Consider the following 23086-nt stretch of genomic DNA (forward strand, 5'->3'; position numbering starts at 1 on the left):
GAGGCAATGTGATGGTCTGGGGGTGCTTTGGTGGTGGTAAAGTGTACAGGGTAAAAGGGATCTTGAAGAAGGAAGGCTATCACTCCATTTTGCAACGCCATGCCATACCCTGTGGACGGCGCTTGATTGGAGCCAATTTCCTCCTACAACAGGACAATGACCCAAAGCACAGCTCCAAACTATGCAATAACTATTTTTAGGGAAGAAGCAGTCAGCTGGTATTCTGTCTATAATGGAGTGGCCAGCACAGTCACCGGATCTCAACCATATTGAGCTGTTGTGGGAGCAGCTTGACCGTATGGTACGTAAGAAGTGCCCATCAAGCCAATAAAACTTGTGGGAGGTGCTTCAGGAAGCATGGGGTGAAATCTCTTCAGATTACTTCAACAAATTGGCAACTAGAATGCCAAAGGTCTGCAAGGCTGTAATTGCTGCAAATGGAGGATTCTTTGACGGAAGCAAAGTTTGAAGGACACAATTATATTATTTCAATTAAAAATCATTATTTCTAACCTTGTCAATTACTAAATTTCCTATGCATTTTGCTATATTTCCTATTCAAACTAATTTCATGTATGTTTTCATGGAAAACAAGGACATTTCTAAGTGACCCCAAACTTTTGAACGGTAGTGTATATTTTATATTTGAGATTCTTCAAATAGCCACCCTTTGCTTTGATGACAGCTTTGCACACTCTTGGCATTCTCTCAACCAGCTTCATGAGGTAGTCACCTGGAATGCATTTCAGTTAACAGGTGTTCCTTCTTAAAAGTTAATTTGTGGAATTTCTTTCCTTCTTAATGCGTTTGAGCCAATCAGTTGTGTTGTGACAAGGTATACAGAAGATAGCCCTATTTGGTAAAAGACCAAGTCCATATTATGGCAAGAACAGCTCAAATAAGCAAAGAGAAATTACAGTCCATCATTACTTTAAGACATGAAGGTCAGTCAATCCGGAACATTTCAAGAACTTTGAAAGTTTCTTCAAGTGCAGTCACAAAAACCATCAAGCGCTATGATGAAACTGGCTCTCATGAGGACCGCCACAGGAATGGAAGACCCAGAGTTACTTCTACTGCAGAGGATAAGTTCATTAGAGTTACCATCCTCAGAAATTGCAGCCCAAATAAATGCTTCACAGAGTTCAAGTCACAGACACATCTCAACATCAACTGTTCAGAGGGGATCTGTGTGAATCAGGCCTTCATGGTCGAATTGCTGAAAAGTGACCACTACTAAAGGACACCAATAATAAGAAGAGACCTACTTGGGCCAAGAAACACGAGCAATGGACATTAGAACGGTGGAAAGCTGCCCTTTGGTCTGGAGTCCAAATTTGAGAGTTTTTGTTCCAACCGCCGTGTCTTGGTGAGACACGATGTGGCTGAACGGATGATCTCTGCATGTATAGGTCCCACCGTAAAGCATGGAGGAGGAGGTGTTATGGTGTGGGGGTGCTTTGCTGGTGACACTGTGATTTATTTAGAATTCAAGGCACACTTAACCAGCATGGCTACCACAGCATTCTGCAGCGATACGCCATCCCATCTGGTTTGGGCTTAGTGGGACTATCATTTGTTTTTCAACAGGACAATGACCCAACACACCTCCAGGCTGTGTAATGGCTATTTGACCAAGAAGGAGAGTGATGGAGTGCTGCATCAGATGACCTGGCCTCCACAAAAGCAGCCAACAAGTGCTAAGCATGTGTGGGAACTCCTTCAAGACTTCAAGCATTCCAGGTGAAGCTGGTTGAGAGAATGCCAAGAGTGCTGTCATCAAGGCAAAGTGTGGCTATTTGAAGAATCTCAAATATAAAATATATTTTGATTTGTTTAACACTTTTTTGGTTACTACATGATTCCATATGGGTTATTTCATAGTTTTGATGTCTTCACTATTATTCTACAATGTAGAAAATAGTAAAATAAAGAAAAACCCTTGAATGAGTAGGTGTCCAAACTTTTGACTGGTACTGTACATCAATTAGATTTTGTTCCTAAGAATTTCTAGGGGTGCCAATAATTGACACGCATGTAAAAAAAAAAAAAAAATTGTATTGATGATGTTTAGTGGTTAGATTTATATGATATTTTGAGTGTAACATCCTTTTTTGTTCATATTTACCTAGGTTGCCAATAATTCAGGAGGGCACTATACATTAAAATGGAATCTAGTTTAATAATACAGTAGATACCAGAGACACAAACACTATATGTAGTACTGAAGTGACTTGACGTGACAGAGCGAGAGAGAGACGCAAAGAGAGCACTTGGAAACTCCATGGAAAGAATTTTGAGCTCCAGTGTTTCAACTAATTTTGGTTCTACTGTAAACACTGAGCTGTGCTGAAGATAAACACTTCATGTCTCCGTAACCGTCTGTCTTGTGTAATGTGGCCAATGTCCCTACTGCGGCATCAGCTAGCTAACTGTCCATCAGAATAAACATGATGTGAGGAGTCTGTTGGGAGAGCTTCAAACCCCCCAAAACATGACAAAAACGCCCAGCTTCTGTGATGCATATTGGCTTTAGATCCATTCAGCTTGAGAGTTCTAACTTATAAGGTCTAAACAAATTAATCTTTCCTTTTAAAGCTCAGAGGAAGGTAAAATTGCTGTATCTGGAAAGCATTGGCTGTGTGGTTCCTCTCCCTCCACATGCACGTTCCCTTGGTGTAATTCATCAACAAGATCTAATAGGAATGCAACTCATTCACTTGATGTGGAGGATGCCTGTCACTCCATTGGGCTTATGGAGCCCACTGTCATTTGGGCTTGGTTCCAATTAGTTTCTGAAACCAGGCCTCACTCAATCGTTTACTCACTCACTCCATCTCTCCTTTCTTCAGTGCATTCCTCTCCTCCCCTTCCATACGGTACCAACCTGTTGTTTCTGACAGCTGTGATTTGTAGTGTCTTATTGGATGAGTGCCTGTAAAACCTGGGGTTAGGCACTCTACATACTAGGGTACTAAAAAGTGGAGTGTCAGTTATTCCCCATCCACCTTTGGAACAATGCAGCTTGAAAGATGAAAAATACTTTCTAATTAGCTTGAATTATCTTAATGTATGATCTTTCTTTGAAATAGTTCCATCTCCAAAACGTCTGGGGAAATACATAATGTAATTGTGTGTAAGCATAGTTCGAATTAAAAAGAGAGGTTATAGAGAAACTCTCTTTCTCTCTGTCTCTCTTTCTATTTTCAGTATCAGAGGACATTTCTGAGATGCAACCAAATTCCATTCCAATATGCCTGTCACTACGACAACACTTGAAGGTGCTTATTTGAAACTTGCAGCGTTTGCAAAGAAGACTTAAGTTTAGATTGCATTATTGTGCAATGCGAGAGAACTAGAATAGCAAGGCTAGAGGAGCATCATGCCCCATCTTGGGCATTTTGTTACCATGTTTATTCAATCCCCTGTATTACAGAGATTTGTGCCCTGACAGTTGGAAGCAGTGTTGTTTGTGAGGCTTTGTGAGGATTCTGGGAAAGAAAGCCTTGATGATCCTCCAAATGTTTAGCTAGTCCTTGTTGTGAGAAACTGTGCTCTTTGTCTCATCAAAATGGGATTGAGAATAAAGAGTGACCTTGACCTCCCCCCAACTCTTGGGAAAGGAAACTACATTACTAGTGAAGAAGAATATAAAGAAAGGCTATCCATCAGTGGAAAAAGCACGAATGCTTATGTTATTTTGGCATTGTTGTGGACACATTTAGCGTCCATTGCCCTGTGGTTAATATGACACAGAGGGAATCTATCCTTAGGAGTTTGTTTACATCCAGTGTGAGCAGCCAAGGTCTGATAGTGGCTGAGATCCATCTTTGAGATATGTGTTTATAGACCCATGCAATTCACTAAATCTCTACCTTCTTAGAGTTGTGTACATAAAACTGGATATGAAAACCAAACAGATGGCTTTAGGTTTGAGAAACATGTCAGCCCCACCAAACTTGGCTAAAATATGAGGAAATTAGTCAAATGGGAAGACACCGGACACAACCTCTCCCGTGGGGTACCTTTCACCAAAAAATCCCATTCTAATAGTTCATTCCACTCCTCCATTTTCTATCTGTGATTTGACTTATTAGATAAAGTAAAACATCAGCCAAGAGCCCTCAAACATACAGTATATCCAAAATATTCACACATACCATATATATACAGTACCAGTCAAAAGTTTGGACATACCTACTCATTCAAGGGTTTTTCTTAATTTTTTACTATTTTCTACATTGTAGAGTAATAGTGAAGTCATCAAAACTATGAAATAACACATATGGGATCATGTAGTAACCAAAAAAGTGTTAAACAAATCAAAATACATTTTATATTTGAGATTGTTCAAATAGCCACCCTTTGCCTTGATGACAGCTTTGCACACTCTTGGCATTCTCTCAACCAGCTTCATGAGGTAGTCACCTGAATTGCATTTCAAAGAACAGGTGTGCCTTCTTAAAAGTTAATTTGTGGAATTTCTTTCCTTCTTAATGCGTTTGAGCCAATCAGTTGTGTTGTGACAAGGTGGGAGGGGAGGAGGGGGGGGGGGGGGGTATACAGAAGATAGCCCTATTTGGTAAAAGACCTGAAGGTCAGTCAATACGGAACATTTCAAGAACTTTGAAAGTTTCTTCAAGTGCAGTCGCAAAAAACATTAAGCGCTATGATGAAACTGGGTCTCATGAGGACCACCACAGGAATGGAAGACCTAGACTTACCTCTGCTGCAGAGGATAAGTTCATTAGAGTTACCATCCTCAGAAATTGCAGCCCAAATAAATGCTTCACAGAGTTCAAGTGACAGACACATCTCAACATCAACTGTTCAACGGGGACTGTGTGAATCAGGCCTTCATGGTAGAATTGCTGCAAAGAAACCACTACTAAAGGACACCAATAAGAAGAAGAGACCTGCTTGGGCCAAGAAACACGAGCAATGGACATTAGACCGGTGGATATGTGTCCCTTGGTCTGGAGTCCAAATTGGAGATTTTTGGTTCCAATCGGCGTGTCTTTGTGAGACGCGGTGTGAGTGAACGGATGATCTCCGCATGTGTAGTTCCCACCGTGAAGCATGGAGGAGGTGGTGTTATGGTGTGGGGGAGCTTTGCTGTTGACACTGTCTGTGATTTATTTAGAACTCAAGGCACACTTAACCAGCATGGCTCCCACAGCATTCTGCGGCGATACGCCATCCCATCTGGTTTGGGCTTAGTGGGACTATCATTTATTTTTCAACAGGACAATGACCCAACACACCTCCAGGCTGTGTAAGGGCTATTTGACCAAGAAGGAGAGTGATGGAGTGCTGCATCAGATGACCTGGCCTCCACAATCACCCGAACTCAACCCAATTGAGATGGTTTGGGATGAGTCGGACGACAGAGTAAAGGAAAAGCAGCCAACAAATGCTAAGCATATGTGGGAACTCCTTCAAGACTGTTTGAAAAGCATTCCAGGTGAAGCTGGTTGAGAGAATGCCAAGAGTGTGCAAAGCTGTCATCAAGGCAAAGGGTGGCTATTTGAAGAAACTCAAATATACAATATATTTTGATTTGTTTAACACTTTTTTTGGTTACCACATGATCCCATATGTGTTATTTCATAGTTTTGATGTCTTCACTATTATTCTACAATGTAGAAATAAAGAAAAACCCTTGAATGAGTAGGTGTGTCCAAACTTTTGACTGGTACTGTATATATTCACTGTAATTAGAGTAATGTAATATTTTGATATCAAAGTTGTACATTATCAGTGACTCTGCAACCTTATTCCCGGGTTTAACATGCACATTAAAGTAGAGCATACATACTTCCACTAACCTCTGAAAAACAAAAACACAGCTATCAGGGCAGACTTTCCATTGGTATTTTTTGGTCATTATTGTTCGAGGATGTTTTCCTCAAATTCCTGCAGAGTGTCTGAGGATAATTGACTGATGCAGACAGGAAACAGGAAAGACCAGCTCAGCTGTCCCAAACATCAGGCCAGAGCAGGCTGTATGGCCGGAGATCCCCACTCATGAACAATAGGAGCTGCTTGCAGGAGCTGCTCTCTCTCTCTCTCTCTCTCTCTCTCTCTCCTTGCTTGCTTCTCCCCCCTCTTTCTGTTTCTTTTACACTCTGCCCCTACCCCTCCCCTCTCTCTTTCCCTCTCCCTTTCTCTCTCAGAGCAGCTGGCAACATGTTTTAGTAGTGTCCATAGCAACTGCATGAAAAGTGCCACACCAGCAGGCACTGAGACAAACAGGCCAGCCGTGGGAGTGCCACCTTGGCTCCTCTGCCACTGTGAGAAAAGAGACAAGGCTTCCTTTTCCTCAACAACTTGGCTTCAGCTTCATAAAATGGTCCTGTGTGGCTCAGTCAGTAGAGCATGGCGCTTTCAACTCCAAGGGTTGTGGGTTCGATTCCTGCTGGGGCCAACCATACGGAATAATGTTTGCACGCATGACTGTAAGTTGCTTTGTATAAAAGCGTCTGTTAAATGGCAGATATTAGATAGCCTTGGTACAATCGTCTGGGCTAAATACTGCAGGGATGACTGCAGCTTTCGATCTTGAAGAAATAGGGAAGATAAAAAAGAGAACGTCTGCCTTTGTCATTCAGCCCCAGGTGACGTTGTTCCTCTGAGCATCAAACAATTGGACAAATTCCAACTTATCAGGCATATATTTTAGCCTTGCTAAAAATGTCTTTTCATGAGATTTCCAAGCATATTTTCTTCTGCACACTACTGGTAAGAATGAGCATAGTGTTTTTATGTGGAATGTATACAGCATCCATAAGATTTTGCACGCAACATTATTAGTTATTTTCTTTCTCTTCCCCCTTTGGCAGCCACTAAAACTCTGACCACAATATGAAGTACATGAAAAGAAAATAACCTCCTGGACGTACATCCAGAACACCAAAAACCCTCGATACGTCTCATCCAGTGTGCTACTCTCTGAAATTACATGTGTGGTGTAATTATAGCTGTGTTAATATGACATAATGGCCGAGCCATCCGCAGATGTGCTGGGGTTTCCTAAAGACAGCATGAGTTAAACCAAGTCGGTATATTATGTCGTTAGAAAGCATGAACTCATTACCAGCCAATGGCAAAATGAGACTCTCAGTCCTAGGAAGCTGAAAGTTTGAACATTGAGGGAGAGTGTGTTGAAACAATGAGCTGTTACTGTGAAGATGCACAAATCATGGCACGCCAGTTGAGAGGATGCCATGATCCCCTGAGGGTTAATTATGAGGTGGCTGGATGAATAGAACCAGAACCAGAGAATAGAGGCAGTGATCCAGACATGCTGCTGGGATCCAGACACAGACAATCTCTGCTGATTGATGTCCATGAGGTGCTTACCGCTCCACACTCCTGGCATGGGACCCAATACAGACCCTTGAGGAGCGCCCAGCCCAGCTCCACCTGTTACTGCAGGTGTTCCACACACTGGCGGTTCTCATAGCCCTAGATGTTTTTTCCTTTACTTCTTTAATAATTAGACAGATCCTGGTCAGTGGCGTACTGCAGTTTTATGGGGCCCCCGCAAGGTCTAAGCAAGGGCTTTTTTTTCATGTTTTGTTGGGGGAAAACAGCTAACTTAACATATTTTGCCATTAGGATGAGTGAAAATGTTGCTGTTTTAAAGCTATTTTCCTGCAATTCTACACATATTGCCATGGGGCAGAGAGAAAAATTGGCTGTTTTATTGCTAACCTCACATTTGACACATTTTGAGATGAGGCTGAGAGAATTTGGAATTTTTAAATGCTAAGTTCCTGCAAATGTTGCAGATTTACAGCTAATAAAAAGTATTTATTTTTTGGGTTGGGGCCCCCAGAGCCCGTGGGTGCGGGGCTGTGTGGTACGCCAATGATCCTGGTGCCATATGTTCATATCTGCTACAAATCAACTTCCTGTCCAGGAAGGGCATTGCTGAGAGACATGATGATATGCTACTGATACCATCACCCCCCTCCAACCTCATCTCCTCCCAGTGATGTTTGTGTAGCCTTGCTGTTTACGATGGTAAAGATATTCCGCTATGCTTCTATTGAAACAATAAGAAAGTATGCACCCTGCCTCTGTTTAGGTGGAAAGCTGAGGGATGGGCCTAGAGAAATGTAACCACTCTCAAATTCATAGACATAGTTATGGATGGAAAGACTAACCATCCATGATATCAAAATTATCATATTAACCATGTTTTGAGGCTATACAGTGTTTGTTTACATTGCCAATGTTTACAAACATTGAAGTAAGACAAGCTTTGGGTTCTGATGAAGTGTTACAGTTAAACTAAGTCACGCAGTATTTCTAAGTTACATTCTTCAAGAATCAATGGGTTTATCATTCATTTATAAGTCAAAAAATTGGTGTAGCAACTGCAGATTGCCCCTTTAAAGAGCCAAATAAAGATATGGTTCATAAATCAATAAACCTCATTCACCTCTGTAATTTTGTCCTGTGCAATGAAATGAAAACAACATCAGGGCCTGTCTATGTTTCCCCTTTGGATGGTCAAGCATTGTGTTAGCTAGGTATCTAAAATTAGCTTGTAGATCTTCAAGAATGCAAAAAGTAATAACTAGTTATCACACAGTGCTATCTGCACTAAAGACAGCTGCTACTCAGCTCTATACACAAGTATTTAGATGAATTCATCTGAATTCAGAATACATTTCTCTTCTCTTTCATGGACCACGTTATGAAAAGCCCCCACTTCCACTGTGCTGAGTCAGACATCTCTAGCAGCAGGGATCACAGGACACATCCTATTTTGAAGAGAGAGAGAGAGAGACTTGATGTGGTGGGGACATCTAAAAATATATATTTGTTTGTATATAAAAAAGCCAGGTGAAGCTATCTTTCCCATCAATCTCCCAACAGTGAGCCTGCCTCGCCTGGGCCTGTCTGGCAGACAACCCAGCAGTATGGTCTGACTGGGGTCTGCGCCTGCAGTGAGGAGAGGAGAGGAGAGCTGTAGCCATCTAAACTGTGGTAGAACTCACAGTCCAGAGCAGCTGCTGCTGCAGCCAAACCCATATACTACACAAGTGCTTTAAGGGGATGCCTGGTCTGAGGCTCTAAGCAGTGAACGGAATGCTTTCACAAATTGAACATACTGTATCATGGTTGGAGGACATGGCAAATATTGCAATCATACAATGCATAGTTAATGAACAGCAGAACAGGGTTTATAGATCGAGATTCTGGGGGATTCATTACACTATTACACCATGAAATACTGTATGACAGTACAAGGCATAGAGCTGTGCTAAGCATTTCAGCTTTGTGTGTGTGTGTGTGTGTGTGTGTGTGTGTGTGTTTCATAAAGCGTGTGTGTGTAACCAACATCCACACCCTATCTACCTCCCTTCCACACCCACTTTAACCATGGTTGATTGAAGTTCCCTACCTCAACATATAACCATCCCTGGGCCAAAAAGGAATCCATCAATGTCTAATAACTGACTTGTCTTTGGTCATCTGAACTTTGTGCTCTAATGAACGGTTTGAAGTTACTGTGGTGTTTTCACCATGAACACTGACACAGCAGCAGACCATAGAGGCTGTGCCAGAGACAAGAAACCTGCCAATGTGGCCACTACTTGTTTTCTAGTCAGCTCCATGGTTTCAGAGGAGAGAGGCAGCTCCACTGCTCTCTGCCAGTTGGCTGTTAGCTCTGTATCCCCGGTGACACAAGACCATTTAGATGTTGATTCAGTCAGAGGCCTTTCCTACAAAGTCTGTGTCCCAAATGGCACCCTATTCTCTACATAGTTCACTACTTTTGAACAGAGCCCTATGAGCCCTGGTCAAAAGTAGTGCAATATATAAGGAATAGGGTGCCATTTGGGACTTAGCCTTAGTGACGTAATGCCACTGCTTCTAAGATCTAATTGTGCGTTGAAGGGGTCAATTTGGGTGGCCACTATACACTGGTTCCTATGTTTTCCCAGACACGGCTGTGTTAATTAGTTATTGACTGGGACACGTTTGGAAACGTGACTTGAAACACATGGCTGGCCGTGGTGAAATTAATGAGCATGACACAATGTCAGGAGCCTAATACTGCATCTCAAATGGAACACTTTTCCCTATATATTGCACAACTTTTGACCAAGGCCCTATGGGCTCAGGTCAAAATTAGTGCACTTTCAAGGGAATAGGGTGCCATTTAGGAGGCAGACTAACTCAAAGGTAAAGTAAGGTTGTTCTGCTGCTTGTACTATATGTGGCAGTCTGGTGAAGTCAACCTTCTGACCTCATTTTAAAACAACATTTTCAAGGTTGTAATTCTGTTTATTTTATTTTTTGCTTTTTTCCCACATGCTTTTCCCCAAGCCTCTCCTGCTCTCCATGGATGGATGGATGGTGGTGAAACTGTAAAGACTTCAGTGATCAATTCCCCTTTGTTGGTGATAAGAGGCCTCGTTATCTCAATGGCCCTGAGAAGTGGTGAGTTAGTCTGGCCACTGGCAACTTACTTCAATAAAGTGGCTTGCGAAAGTATTAACCCCCCTTGGCATTTTTCCTATTTTGTTGCCTTACAACCTGGAATTAAAATGGATTTTTGGGGGGGTTTGTATAATTTGATTTACACAACATGCCTACCACTATGAAGATGCAAAAACATTTTTGGGGGTGAAACAAACAAGGAATAACACAAAAAAACAGAAAACTTGAGCGTGCATAACTATTCAACCCCCCCCCCCCCCCCCTAAAGTGAATACTTTGTAGAGCAACCTTTTGCAGCAATTACATCTGCAAGTCTCTTGGGGTATGTCTCTATAAGCTTAGCACATCTAGCCACTGGGATTTCTGCCCATTCTTCAAGGCAAAACTACTCCAGCTCCTTCAAATTGGATGGGTTCCGCTGGTGTACAGCAATCTTTAAGTCATACCACAGATTCTCAATTGGATTGTGGTCTGGGCTTTGACTAAGCCATTCCAAGACATTTAAATGTTTCCCTTAAACCACTCAAGTGTTGCTTTAGCAGTATGCTTAGGGTCATTGTCCTGCTGGAAGGTGAACCTCCGTCCCAGTCTCAAATCTATGGAAGACTGAAACAGGTTTCCCTCAAGAATTTCCCTGTATTTAGCGCCATCCATCATTCCTTCAATTCTGACCAGTTTCCCAGTCCCTGCCGATAAAAAACATCCCCACAGCATGATGCTGCCACCACCATGCTTCACTGTGGGGATGGTGTTCTCGGGGTGATGAGAGGTGTTGGGTTTGCGCCAGACATAGCATTTTCCTTGATGGCCAAAAAGCTCAATTTTAGTCTCATCTGACCAGAGTACCTTCTTCCATATGTTTGGGGAGTCTCCCACATGCTTTTTGGCGAACACCAAACGTGTTTGCTTATTTTTTTATTTAAGCGGCCCTCTCTTGTCAGGTTTGTTGTGGTGCCATATTCTTTCAATTTTGTAATAATGGATTTAATGGTGCTCTGTGGGATGTTCAAAGTTTCTGATATTTTTTTACAACCCAACCCTGATCTGTCCTTCTCCACAACTTTGTCCCTGACCTGTTTGGAGAGCTCCTTGGTCTTCATGGTTCCACTTGCTTAGTGGTATTGCAGACTCTGGGGCCTTTCAGGACAGATGTATATATACTGAGATCATGTGACAGATCATGTGACACTTAGGTTGCACACAGGTGGACTTTATTTAACTAATTATGTGACATCTGAAGGTAATTGGTTGCACCAGATCTTATTTAGGGGCTTCATAGCAAAGGGGGAGAATACATATGCACGCACCACTTTTCCATTATTAATTTTTCAGAATTTTTTGAAACAAGTTATTTTTTTCATTTCACTTCACCAATTTGGAGTGTTTTGTGTATGTCCATTACATGAAATCCAAATAAAAATCAATTTAAATTACAGGTTGTAATGCAACAAAATAGGAAAAACGCCAAGGGGGATGTATACTTTTGCAAGGCACTGTATGTGCAAGGCCACGTCCATTACAATACCTCTGGACCTTGTTCCCACTATCTACTTACAGCTAAGGAGACAGACTCCAAACAAATAATATGTCCAGTGGGAAGGGCGAGGGAGGGAGGGCAGGGAGGGAGGGCAGGGAGGGGCAGCAGGCCTGTTTAAATTGGTGGAGGAGATTGTGATAAGGAAGACATATGACAGGAAGGAGCTCTTGGCGTGTCCTTGGAATGGAACACAAGCATTGTTGACCAACGATGAGTGGACAGGATTGGACATATTGACACTGAGGTCAATACAGTGGGGAAAAAAAGTATTTAGTCAGCCACCAATTGTGCAAGTTCTCCCACTTAAAAAGATGAGAGAGGCCTGTCATTTTCATCATAGGTACACGTCAACTATGACAGACAAATTGAGGGAAAAAAATCCAGAAAATCACATTGTAGGATTTTTTATGAATTTATTTGCAAAATATGGTGGAAAATAAGTATTTGGTCACCTACAAACAAGCAAGATTTCTGGCTCTCACAGACCTGTAACTTCTTCTTTAAGAGGCTCCTCTGTCCTCCACTCGTTACCTGTATTAATGGCACCTGTTTGAACTTGTTATCAGTATAAAAGACACCTGTCCACAACCTCAAACAGTCACACTCCAAACTCCACTATGGCCAAGACCAAAGAGCTGTCAAAGGACACCAGAAACAAAATTGTAGACCTGCACCAGGCTGGGAAGACTGAATCTGCAATAGGTAAGCAGCTTGGTTTGAAGAAATCAACTGTGGGAGCAATTATTAGGAAATGGAAGACATACAAGACCACTGATAATCTCCCTCGATCTGGGGCTCCACGCAAGATCTCACCCCGTGGGGTCAAAATGATCACAAGAACGGTGAGCAAAAATCCCAGAACCACACGGGGGTGTAGCTCAACTGGTAGAGCACGGCGCTTGTAACGCCAAGGTAGTGGGTTCGATCCCCGGGACCACCCATACACAAAAATGTATGCACGCATGACTGTAAGTCGCTTTGGATAAAAGCGTCTGCTAAATGGCATATTATTATTATTATTACCTAGTGAATGACCTGCAGAGAGCTGGGACCAAAGTAACAAAGCCTACCATCAGTAACACACTACTCCGCCAGGGACTCAAATCCTGCATTGCCAGACGTGTCCCCCTGCTTAAGCCAGTACATGTCCAGGCCCGTCTGAAGTTTGCTAGAGTGCATTTGGATGATCCAGAAGAGGATTGGGAGAATGTCATATGGTCAGATGAAACCAAAATATAACTTTTTGGTAAAAACTCAACTCATCGTGTTTGGAGGACAAAGAATGCTGAGTTGCATCCAAAGAACACCATACCTACTGTGAAGCATGGGGGTGTTTTTCTGCAAAGGGACCAGGACGACTGATCCGTGTAAAGGAAAGAATGAATGGGGCCATGTATCGTGAGATTTTGAGTGAAAACCTCCTTCCATCAGCAAGGGCATTGAAGATGAAACGTGGCTGGGTCTTTTAGCATGACAATGATCCCAAACACACCTCCCGGGCAACGAAGGAGTGGCTTCGTAAGAAGCATTTCAAGGTCCTGGAGTGGCCTAGCCAGTCTCCAGATCTCAACCCCATAGAAAATCTTTGGAGGGAGTTGAAAGTCTGTGTTGCCCAGCGACAGCCCCAAAACATCACTGCTCTAGAGGAGATCTGCATGGAGGAATGGGCCAAAATACCAGCAACAGTGTGTGAAAACCTTGTGAAGACTTACAGAAAACGTTTGACCTGTGTCATTGCCAACAAGGGGTATATAACAAAGTATTGAGAAACTTTTGTTATTGACCAAATACTTATTTTCCACCATAATTTGCAAATAAATTCATAAAAAATCCTACAATGTGATTTTCTGGATTTTTTTTCTCATTTTGTCTGTCATAGTTGACATGTACCTATGATGAAAATTACAGGCCTCTCTCATCTTTTTAAGTGGGAGAACTTGCACAATTGGTGGCTGACTAAATACTTTTTTTCCCCACTGTATGTCTTCCATCAGGAGACAGACTGCTCCCATAATGAAGACAACACAGACGGCCCAGAAGAATGACAGGTTTAACTGTGGAGATGACCCAGAAGTAGCCAGACATCCAGGATACATCCCAAATGGCACATTATTCTATATTATACAGTATATAGTGCACTACTTTCGACAAGAGCTCTACGTGCCTTGGTCAAAATGAGGTGCACTATAAAGGGAATAGGGTGCCATTTGGGACACAGTCCCAGTCATTTCTCTCAACCATGACCCTAAAATAGAAAGAATAAATCTGATTTTACATCAAATGTACATAAAATGGGTATTACTCTAGCTAGCCAGACATTGGTATGGGGGTTCCAGGAGTACAGACCCAGCCAGACAAAGAGAGGGCCATACTGTATTTGTAGCTGCTGAATATGGGTTAGTACGTTAACACTCCTATCATGTTCCACTTTCTCATCTGGATGTCCTCCAGAGCCTTATTGTGATGCTGAGCCCTAGATGGACGGGGCAAAAGCAGCAGCGAGACAGAGAGAGAAAGCGAGAGAGCGAGAGAGATTAAATTAATCAAAACAGGAACATTTTACATTTGGCTAGAAATTCAAAAGGAAATTATCTCAACAGGGAAGAATGTCCTCCTGTGTGCTACCTATATCCCCCCACTAGAATCCACATACTTTAATGAAGACAGCTTCTCCATCCTGGAGGGGGAAATCAATCATTTCCAGACCCAGGGTCATGTACTCGTCTGTGGCGACCTAAATGCCAGAACTGGACAAGAACCTGACACCCTCAGCACACAGGGGGACAAACACAAGAATGAACAGCATGTCAGAAATCAGCTCAATGTAATTGAAGAATCCATAGACTAACCACTTCTGGGAAAATTGGAAAACACTAAACAAACAACAACACGAAGAGCTATCTATCCAAAACTGAGATGTATGGGTAAACCACTTCTCCAATCTTCTTGGCCCTATAACAAAGAACAAACAGCAAAAAAATATACATGATCAAATGCAAATCTTAGAATCAACTATTAAAGACTACCTGAACCCACTGGATTCTCCAATTACATTGAATGAACTACAGGACAAAATACAAACCCTCCAACCCCAAAAGGCCTGTGGTGTTGATGGGATCCTCAATGAAATGATAAAATATACAGACCACAATTTCCAATTGGCTATATTTAAACCCTTTAATATCATCCTTAGCTCTGGCATCTTCCCCAATATTTGGAACCAAGGACTGATCACCCCAATCCACAAAAGTGGAGACAAATTTGAACCCAATAACTACTGTGGGATATGCGTCAACAGCAACCTTGGGAAAATCCTCTGAATTATCATTAACGGCAGACTAGTTCATTTCCTCAGTGAAAACAATGTACTGAGCAAATGTCAAATTGGCTTTTTACCAAATTACCATACGACAGACCACGTATTTACCCTGCACACCCTAATTGACAAACAAACTAACTAAAACAAAGGCAAAATCTTCTCATGCTTTGTTGATTTCAAAAAAGCTTTTGACTCAATTTGGCATGAGGGTCTGCTATACAAATTGATGGAAAGTGGTGTTGGGGGGAAAACATAAAATATTATAAAATCCATATACACAAACAACAAGTGTGCGGTTAAAATTGGCAAAGAACACACACATTTCTTTCCACAGGGCCGTGGGGTGAGACAGGGATGCAGTTTAAGCCCCTCCCTCTTCAACATATATATCAACGAATTGGCGAGGGCACTAGAACAGTCTGCAGCACCCGGCCTCACCCTACTAGAATCTGAAGTCAAATGTCTACTGTTTGCTGATGATCTGGTGCTTCTGTCACCAACCAAGGAGGGCCTACAACAGCACCTAGATCTTCTGCACAGATTCTGTCAGACCTGTGCCCTGATTGTAAATCTCAGTAAGACAAAAATAATGGTGTTCCAAAAAAGGTCCAGTTGCCAGGACCACAAATACAAATTCCATTTAGACACCGTTGCCCTAGAGCACACAAAAAACTATACATACCTCGGCCTAAACATCAGCGCCATAGGTAACTTCAACAAAGCTGTGAATGATCTGAGAGACAAGGCAAGAAGGGCCTTCTATGCCATCAAAAGGAACATACAATTTGACATACTAATTAGGATCTGGCTAAAAATACTTGAATCAGTTATAGAACCCATTGCCCTTTATGGTTGTGAGGTCTGGGGTCCGCTCACCAACCAATAATTCACAAAATGGGACAAACACCAAATTGAGACTCTGCATGCAGAATTCTGCAAAAATATCCTCAGTGTACAACAAAAAACACAAAATAATGCATGCAGAGCAGAATTAGGCTGATACCCACTAATTATCAAAATCCAGAAAAGAGCCGTTAAATTCTATAACCACTTAAAAGGAAGCGATTCCCAAACCTTTTATAACAAAGCCATCACCTACAGAGAGATGAACTTGGAGAAGAGTCCCTTAAGTAAGCTGGTCCTGGGGCTCTGTTCACAAACACGAACAGACCCCACAGAGCCCCAGGACAACAACAACAACACAATTAGACCCAACCAAATCATGAGAAAACAAAAAGAGAATTACTTGACACATTGGAAAGAATTAACAAAAACACTGAGCAAACTAGAATGCTATTTGGCTCTAAACAGAGAGTACACAGTGGCAGAATACCTGACCACTGTGACTGACCCAAATTTAAGGAAAGCTTTGACTATGTACAGACTCAGTGAGCATAGCCTTGCTATTGAGAAAGGCCACCGTAGGCAGACCTGGCTCTCAAGAGAAGACAGGCTATGTGCACACTGCCCACAAAATGAGGTGGAAACTGAGCTGCACTTCCTAACCTCCTGCCAAATGTATGACCATTTTAGAAACACATATTTCCCTCAGATTACAGAGATCCACAAAGAATTCGAAAACAAACCCAATTTTGATAAACTCCCTTATCTACTGGGTGAAAAATCACAGTGTGCCATCACAGCAGCAAGATCTGTGACCTGTTGCCACAAGAAAAGGGCAACCAGTGAAGAACAAACACCATTGTAAATACAACCCATATTTATGTTTATTTATTTTCGCATTTGTACTTTAACTATTTGCACATTGTTACAACACTGTATATACAACATACACTTAGGTTGGAGTCATTAAAACTCGTTTTTCAACCACTCCACCATTTTTTTGTTAACAAACTATAGTTTTGGCAAGTCGGTTAGGACATCCACTTTGTGCATGACACAAGTCATTTTTCCAACAATTGTTTACAGACAGATTATTTCACTTATAATTCACTGTATCACAGTTCCAGTGGGTCAGACGTTTACATACACTAAGTTGACTGTGCCTTTAAACAGCTTGGAAAATTCCAGAAAATGATGTCATGGCTTTAGAAGCATCTGATAGGCTAATTGACATAATTTTAGTCAATTGGAGGTGTACCTGTGGATGTATTTCAAGGCCTACCTTCAAAGCTCAGTGCCTCTTTGCTTGACATCATGGGAAAATCAAAAGAAATCAGCAAAGACCTCAGAAAATAAATTGTAGACCTCCACAAGTCTGGTTCATCCTTGGGAGCAATTTCCAAACACCTGAAGGTACCACGTTCATCTGTACAAACAATAGTATGCAAGTATAAACACCATGGGACCACGCAGCCGTCATAACGCTCAGGAAGGAGACGCGTTCTGTCTCTTAGAGATTAACGTACTTTGGTGCGAAAAGTGCAAATCAATCCCAGAATAACAGCAAAGGACCTTGTGAAGATACTGGAGGAAACCGGTACAAAAGTATCGATGTCCACAGTAAAACGAGTCCTATATCGACATAACCTGAAAGGCCGCTCAGCAAGGAAGAAGCCACTGCCCCAAAACCGCCATAAAAAAGCCACACTACGGTTTGCAACTGCACATGGGGACAAAGATTGTACTTTTTGGAGAAATGTCCTCTGGTCTGATGAAACAAAAATATAACTGTTTGGCCATAATGAACATCGTCATGTTTGGAGGAAAAAGGGGGTTGCTTGCAAGCCGAAGAACACCATCCCAAACGTGAAGCACGGGGGTGGCAGCATCATGCTGTGGGGGTGCTTTGCTGCAGGAGGGACTGGTGCACTTCACAAAATAGATGGCATCATGAGGAAGGAAAATTATGTGGATATATTGAAGCAACATCTCAAGACATCAGTCAGGAAGTTAAAGCTTGGTCGCAAATTGGTCTTCCAAATGGACAATGACCCCAAGCATACAACAACAGGACAACAAAGTCAAGGTAATGGAGTGGCCATCACAAAGCCCTGACCTCAATCCTATAGAAAATTTGTGGGCAAAATTGAAAAAGTGTGTGCGAGCAAGGAGGCCTACAAACCTGACTCAGTTACACCAGCTCTGTCAAGAGGAATGGGCCAAAATTCACACAACTTATTGTGGGAAGCTTGTGGAAGGCTACCCGAAACATTTGACCCAAGTTAAATAATTTAAAGGCAATGCTACCAAATACTAATTGAGTGTATGTAAACTTCTGACCCACTGAGAATGTGATGAAATAAATAAAAACTGAAATAAATCATTATCTCTACTATTATTCTGACATTTCACATTCTTAAAATAAAAGTGGTGAGCCTAACTGACCTAAGACAAGGAATTTTTACTAGTATTAAATGTCAGGAATTGTGAAAAACTGAGTTTAAATGTATTTGGCTAAGGTGTATGTAAACTTCCGACTTCAACTGTAGACATAATATGACATTTGAAATGTCTTTGTTCTTTTGGAACTTCTGAGTGTAAGGTATACTGTTAATATTTATTGTTTACTATCTACTTCACTTGCTTTGGACATGTTAACATATGTTTTCCATGCCAATAAAGCCCTTAAATTGAATTGAGAGAGAGGCTAAATGGAGTCATTGCCTTTACGGAGCCCAACTGATTTGATTGTTTAGAGCTGTAACCCAATTATTCCCAGGCCACGTTTTCAGAGCAGAGGCATCGCTGGGGGAAAGCCCTTCTCGGTCTCCGCAGCGGTCGTCTGTAGTAAAAGAAGAAGAAAAAAAGGTGTTATTCCATATGACTCACGTCTAGTGTTGCCTCCAAATATAGGGACCATGAATGAGGGAACCCATAAACAGGAATTATCTTAAGAGCTGAGCAACGACATCGGCTTCTCCAGGTGGAATGAAAATCATCTGACTTGCTTTCATCAAGAAACTCAGAGAGAGAGAGGTCAGTCAGGGGAGGGAGCAGGGGGATGTGGTTAGTGTACAGGGACGAGGCAATTAATGAGTATACATTACAGAGAACTGCACACACAGGTCATCATATCTCTCTTTATGCTCCCCTCCTCCTTCTCACTCTTCTTCTTCATTCCCCCTCCCTCCTTCCTTCCTTCCTCCCTAGGAGTCCTGCTGCCACAACAACCACAGTCTCTTCCAATCTAACCATGTCAGAAACACTCTCTCAAATGTCTGAGCATAGATGGCATCTGATAACTCAGTATATAGTCCATCCTGGTTCATTCTAAATGTTTAACTAGTACTTTCTCAGGAGGACGTTGTTGAGAAATAGTGATGTATTGTTGAGATATCATCACTCTTCGTTTCACAATAAGGGTGTAATGATATCTTTGTTTGTAATTTGGCAAGTCGCTCCAAATGTGATCTCAAAATAAAATAAACAGTTACCAGGAGATGGTGTAGGAGATGTGAAGGCGTTGGAATGTATTTGATTCCATTCTTACAGTATGTTGTGATTGTGATCATTGTCTCATGTTCTGGTACCAAAGGCTACTAGCCCCCTCCCAAATCACTTCTGGATCAGGAACACCCTCTAGTGGATAGTGTGTGCTGTTACACATGTCATCAGACTCACCAGTCTCCCGAAGAAGCAGATTGTCTTGTTATCTATGGACAAAGTTCAACAGCAAACATCCAAACAAGGAAAGTAGGTCACCATGCACTGATCTTCTCTCTACGATCTCTGGCAATAGGTGTGTTTATGTTAAGTTGGGGGAAAACAAGTTCATATTTTTAACTGTTCTCCTTCACACATGACACCGCATGACACAGCAGCAGTGGCGTGTATTCATGGATGCCAATGGAAGCCAGGCTTCCCCAAATATTTGACCAATAATAAAAATAATAAAATAATTTATCTTTGTTTCTCTGTGTTTTCATAAATTTCTGTAAATTCACAAGTGGCTGAATCTAGGGGAGTGGTGGTAGGGTTAGCGGAAAATAATAAAGGAAAATATATTTTAAAAAGATGTGTGTGTGTATATACAGTACCGTTCATAAGTTTGGGGTCACTTAGAAATGTTTTCGAAAGAAAAGCAATTATTTTGTCCATTAAAATAACATCAAATTGATCAGAAATACAGTGTAGACATTGGTAATGTTGTAAATGGCTATTGTAGCTCCCGAGTGGTGCAGTGGTCTAAGGCACTGCATCGCAGTGCTAGCTGTGCCACTAGAGATCCTGGTCCAGGCTCTGTCGTAGCCGGCTATGACCGGGAGACCCATGGGGCGGCGCACAATTGGCCCTGCGTCGTCCAGGGTAGGGGAGGGAATGGCCGGCAGGGATGTAGCTCAGTTGGTAGAGCATGGCGTTTGCAACGCCAGGGTTGTGGGTTCGATTCCCACGAACATAAAAAAGAATGTATGCACTCACTAACTGTAAGTGGCTCTGGATAAGAGCGTCTGCTAAATGACGTAAAAAGTTTGAGAAACAGACGCCTCACAGGTCCTCAACTGGCAGCTTCATTAAATAGTACCCGCAAAACACCAGTCTCAACGTCAACAGTGAAGAGGTGACTCCGGGATGCTGACCTTCTAGGCAGAGTTGCAAAGAAAAAGCCATATCTCAGACTGCCCATCTTAATCTTTTCTTTTTATTGGCCAGTCTGAGATATGGCTTTTTCTTTGCAACTCTGCAAAGAAGGTCAGCCTCCTGGAGTCGCCTCTTCACTGTTGACGTTGAGACTGGTGTTTTGTGGGTACTATTTAATGCAACAGGGCCTCCCACTCCTCTTTCTATTCTGGTTAGAGACAGTTTGCGCTGTTCTGTGAAGGGAGTAGTACACAGCGTTGTACGAGATCTTCAGTTTCTTGGCAATTTCTCGCTCCATAGTTCCTCTGTGGAAGGACAAGCATCTCGGCAGCACTCCACCAATCAGGCCTTTATGGTAGAGTGGCTAGACGGAAGCCACTCCTCAGTAAAAGGCACATGACAGCCCGTTTGGAGTTTGATGAAACCAAGATTGAACTCTTTGGCCTGAATACCAAGCGTCACGTCTGGAGGAAACCTGGCACTATCCCTACAGTGATGGTGGTGGCAGCATCATGCTGTGGGAATATTTTTCAGCGGCAGCGAGACTAATCAGAATTGAGGTAAAAATGAACGGAGCAAAGTACAGAGAGATCCTTGGTAAAAACCTGCTCCAGAGCACTCAGGACCTCAGACTAGGGCGAAGGCTCATCTTCCAACAGGACAACGACCCTAAGCATACAGCCAAGACAACGCAGGAGTGGCTTCGGGACAGGTCTCTGAATGTCCTTGAATGGCCCAGCCAGAGCCCGGACTTGAACCCAATCGAACATCTCTGGAGAGACCTGAAAATAGCTGTGCAGCAACGCTCCCCATCCAACCTGACAGAGCTTGAGAAGATCTGCAGAGAAAAATGTGAGAAACTCCCCAAATACAGGTGTGCCAAGCTTGTAGCGTCATACCCAAGAAGACTCGAGGCTGTAATCGCTGCCAAAGGTGCTTCAACAGAGTACTGAGGAAAGGGTCTGAATATTTATGTAAATGTGATATTTCCGGTTTTTGTTTTTTATTAATTTGCAAAAAATTCTAAAAACCTGTTTTAGGTTTATCATTATGGGGTATTGTGTGTAGATTGATGAGGGCAAAAAAAAAATTTAATCAATTTTCGAATAAGGCTGTAACGTAACAAAATGTGGAAAAAAGTCAAGGGGTCTGAATACTTTCTGAATACAGTGTTTAAGAATGCTGAGTAAGTAACCCCTTACCTACTCATGGGAGCACTTACCCCTTTGTGATAAACCCATGCATTTTTCATCCAACAGGCAGCTGATGTTAGGGAAGCTGTAGATGCCAGGCTGAGAGAGAAGATAGAGCAGCTGACTCTGTCGGGTGTGAGAAAGATGACTGAAATGAATCATCATCTAAACACCTTTGTAGTAGAAGAGCTTTTCTGTGGAGAACAGCCCCCTCCACCTACCCGTAGGCGGTATTACCCAACTGACAGTGACATAAGAAATGTAATGTTTAAGATCAAGAAGGGCACAAGAGTCCAACATTGACCAGGAAAATTTGAAGGTGCAGCAATATATATGTATTTGACAGGACAGGCGATGTTAGGGGATATTAGTCTGTTCCGTTAGTAATTCAGAATGAATAGTCATTGTTTTGTATGTCTATGCAACGGGTCATTGCCTCTTCCACAGGCCCTGGTTGATAAATGGTCTTCCGAGCTGGGCTGCTCGGTCCACTACAGCTAAATATGTGTATGCGACCAATAAGATTTGATTTACAGGCCATACCAGGTCAACGAGGGGCCATGAAACTGCTGTGCATGCAGGCTGCCTGACAAAAGAGACTACTAAACCTATATGCCCAACATATGTTTCTTTAAGACGCAACCTACAAGACCTGCCGGTACTCTGTGCCACTGTGTTTTCTGTGTGTCCGAACCAATGTTTGTTATGCAGTTGTCACACAGACAAAGACAACATTGAATGTAAGAGAGTCCCTCCGTGTGTTCAAGGACTGGAACCCGGACTGGGATCCCAGCCACTTTATGGTGGACTTCTCTGAATTTGAAATTGCCGCACTTGAGGGGGAGTTCTCACGTAAACAATAGCATCCACTGAAACCGAGTTGTGGCTGAACGACGACACGGATAATATACAGTTGGCTGGGTTTTCCGTAAATCGGCAAGACAGAAGAGCTACGTCTGGTAAGACGAGGGGTGGGGGTATGTGTCTATAGAGGCAAAAGGACAACGGGCTTGGCCAACACACTGAAACGGTCCTTGGTCTCCTCCGGAGAATTGCCAGGTCCTCTATGGTTAAGGACAAATAACCTTGTTGAAC

The sequence above is a fragment of the Coregonus lavaretus genome (genome assembly GCF_964263955.1).
Source record: "Coregonus lavaretus genome assembly, chromosome: 15".
Classification (NCBI taxonomy): Eukaryota; Metazoa; Chordata; class Actinopteri; order Salmoniformes; family Salmonidae; genus Coregonus; species Coregonus lavaretus.